The sequence below is a fragment of the Gorilla gorilla genome, chromosome 18 (assembly GCF_029281585.2).
Source record: "Gorilla gorilla gorilla isolate KB3781 chromosome 18, NHGRI_mGorGor1-v2.1_pri, whole genome shotgun sequence".
Classification (NCBI taxonomy): Eukaryota; Metazoa; Chordata; class Mammalia; order Primates; family Hominidae; genus Gorilla; species Gorilla gorilla.
The window spans coordinates 82,007,194-82,010,707 of NC_073242.2; the positions used below are offsets into that span (position 1 = coordinate 82,007,194).

The 3,514-nt window shown below is 45.0% G+C and overlaps 1 pseudogene; it reads left to right on the forward strand.

The window, feature by feature from the left end:
- The first annotated feature begins 578 nt into the window (after positions 1 to 578).
- Positions 579 to 1,404, forward strand: LOC101136110 (prohibitin 1-like; annotated as a pseudogene).
- The last annotated feature ends 2,110 nt before the right edge of the window (positions 1,405 to 3,514 follow it).

Genomic DNA, 3,514 nt, shown 5'->3' on the forward strand with positions numbered 1-3,514 from the left:
TGTAGTCTCAGCTATTCGGGAGGCTGAGGCAGGAGAATCACTTGAGCCCAAGAGTTAGAGGCTGCAGTGAGCTATGATTGCACCATTGCACTATAGGCTCAGCAAGACAGTGAGATCCTGTCTCTAAAAAAGAAAAAAAGAAAAGAAAACTTAAATTAAATGGACAAACTGCTAGAAAAATATAACTTGCCAAAAGCAAGTCAAGAAGAAAAAAATAAAATCAAGTAGATTAATGACATTAAAGAAATTGAATAAGTAACTAAAACATACCCACAGAAAGAAAAACGTTAGACTGTTTTGCAGATGAATGCTACCCAACTTCTGAAACTTATCATACCTTTCTTATATAAATTTTAGGGACTGCAATAATAGTAATAATAGCTAAAACTAAAAGGTTGGTTGCTATGTTATGAAGACTGTTCTAATTGTTTTACTTATTTTAACTGTTTAATCCTCAAAATATACGTCTGATGTTGGTATTTTCATTTTCCTCATTTTCAAATTAAGAAACTGAGGTGGGGGAATTCATGTGGAGGTCAAAGTGGAAGCAGGTGTGAGGGAGTCCAGCAGAAGAAAACATGGCTGCCAAAGCGTTTGAGTTCATCAGCAAGTTTGGCCTGGCCTTAGCTGTTGCAGGAGGCCTGGTGAAATGAACTCTGCCTTATAGAATGTGGATGCTGAGCACAGAGCTGTCATCTTTGACCTATTCCGTGGAGTACAGGACACTGTGGTAGGGGAAAGGACTCACTTTCTCATTCCATGGGTACAGAAACCAATTATCTTTGACTGCCCTTCTCGACCACGTAATGTGCCAGCCATCACTGGTAGCAAAGGCTTACAGAATGTCAACATCACACTGCTCATCCTCTTCTGGCCTGTCACTAGCCAGCTTCCTTGCATCTTCACCAGCATCAGAGAGGACTATGATGAGCGGGTGCTGCCATCCATCACGACCGAGATCCTCAAGTCCGTGGTGGCTAGCTTTGATGCTGGAGAACTAATCACCCAGAGAGAGCTGGTCTCCAGGTAGGTGAGCAATGACCTTACTTACAGAGCGAGCAGCCACCTTTGGGCTCATCCTGGATGACGTGTCCTTGGCACATCTGACCTTCGGAAAGGAGTTCACAGAAGCGGTGGAAGCCAAACAGGTAGCTCAGCAGGAAGCAGAGAGCCAGATTTGTGGTGGAAAAGGCTGAGCAGCAGAAAAAGGTGGCCATCATCTCTGCTGAGGGTTACTCTAAGGCAGCTGAGCTGATTGCCAACTCACTGGCCACCGCAAGGGACCGCCTGATGGAGCTCCACAAGCTGGAAGCTGCGGAGGACATCGCGTACCAGCTCTCACGCTCTCGGAACATCACCTACCCGCCGCCTGGGCAGTCCGTGCTCCTCCAGCTGCCCCAGTGAGGGCCCACCCTGCCTGCACCGCCGTGGGCTGACTGGGGCACAGCTCCGATGATTCTTAACACCGCCTTCCTTCCGCCCCCACCCCAGAAATCACGTGAAATTCCATGACTGGCTTAAAGTGAAGGAAATAAGGGTAAAATCACTTCAGATCGCTAATTAGTCTATCAAATGAAACTCATTCTTCTCACATCCATCTACTTTTTTACCCACCTCCCTACCAAAAATTGCCAAGTGCCCATGCAAACTGGCTTTATGTCCCAATTCGAGGCCTGCTGGAGTTCTGGCCTGGGCACCAGCGTTTAGCAGCATGCAGGCGGGGCAGTGTGTGATGGACTGGGCAGCACAGGTGTCCGCCTGGGTCCACGTGTGACCTCCGTCCTGCCGCTGATAGAAGATTTGCGGATGAGGGCACATGCGGCTCAACTGAGAAGGCAGGCCTCCGTCTTCTCAGCTGTTCCTGCGCAGATGCAGCTGAAGAGAGGTGCCGGGGAGGGGCAGAGAGGACGTGGTCCGTCTCTTACCATAAGGCTGATTCTCTTTAACTGTACGACCAGCGGAAGTAGGTGTGTGTGAACTGGGCACAGATTGAAGAATCTGCCCCTGTTGAGGTGGGTGGGCCTGATTGTTGCCCTCAGGGTCCTAAAACTTGGATGGACTTGGATAGTGAGAGAGGAGGCCTGGATCCAGATATGAGTCCTGTGGAAGACTTCCTCTCTACCCCCACCCTGGTCCCTCTCAAATACCCACTGGAATTCCAACTTGAAGGATTGCATCCTGCTGGGGCTGAACGTGCCTGCCAAAGATGTGTCCCACCTGAAGTTTCCCTGGTTCACAGACTGCCCTTCTTAAGGGCTCTGTGCCTGTGCTGGGAAGGAAACAACCATGGGAAGGAAACAAATGTGTATAAACTGCTGTCAATAAATGACACCCAGACCTCCTGGCTCAAAAAAAAAAAAAAGAAAAAGAAAAAGAAAAGAAACCGAGGCAAAAGGTTTAGTTGCTATAAGTAGCTAAAATAGAAAAGAAAAAGGGAAAAAGCATCATTTCACAAGACTAGCAGATAGAACTCTGACATGAAAACCAGACAAAGACAATACAAGAAAAGAAAATTATAGCTCAAACTCATTTACAAAAGCATTAAAATTCTTTTTTTTTTTTTGAGACGGTCTCACTGTCACCCAGACTGGAGTGCAGTGGCGCAATCTTGGCACACTGCAACCTCTGTCTCCCAGGTTCAAGCGAATCCTGTGCCTCAGCCACCCAAGTAGCTGGACCACAGGCATGTGCTACCATACCTGGCTAATTTTTGTATTTTTAGTAGAGCTGGGGTTTCACCATATTGGCCAGGCTGGTCTCAAACTCCTGGCCTCAAGTGATCTGCCTGCCTCAGCCTCCCAAAGTGCTGAGATTGCAGGCGTGAGCCACCACATCCAGCCACAAAAATTCTAAATAAGACATTAAACCAAATCCAGAAATGCATAAAATATTTATTCATATTATGATCAAATAGGACTTATCCCAAGAATGCAAGTTTGGTTTAACATTTTAAAAATCCACTAGCATAATCCATCACACTAACAGATCAAAATATATGATAATCTCAATAAATGCAGAAAGGAAAGAACTTTTAGCAAACTTGAAATATTAAATAGAAAGAAAACTTCCTTAAATCGTAAGACATCTGTCAAAACCCTACAGTGAACATCATATCTAAGGCTAAAACATAATACACATGTGGTCTCCTTAAAAGAAGCAACAAAGGTGGCTGTCATCCCCTTACACTTAGTATTGTACTGAAGGTCCTAGCCAGCATAATATAAAAGGGAAAAAATGTTTTTTAAATATAAGGAACAAGAGAGTGGGAAGGCAAGCCACACACTGTGACAAAATATTTGCAAAAGCCATATCTGATTTTTAAAAACGTCATGCAAAACATGCAAAGAGCCCTTGAAACTCAACATTAAGAAAATGAACTACCAATTAAAACATGGCAAAAGAGCTGTACAGACACGTTACCAAAGAAGACATACAGAGAGCAAGTAAGCATATGAAGAGATGCTCCACATCATATGTCATTAGGGCAATGCAAATTAAAAGAACCATGCGATGC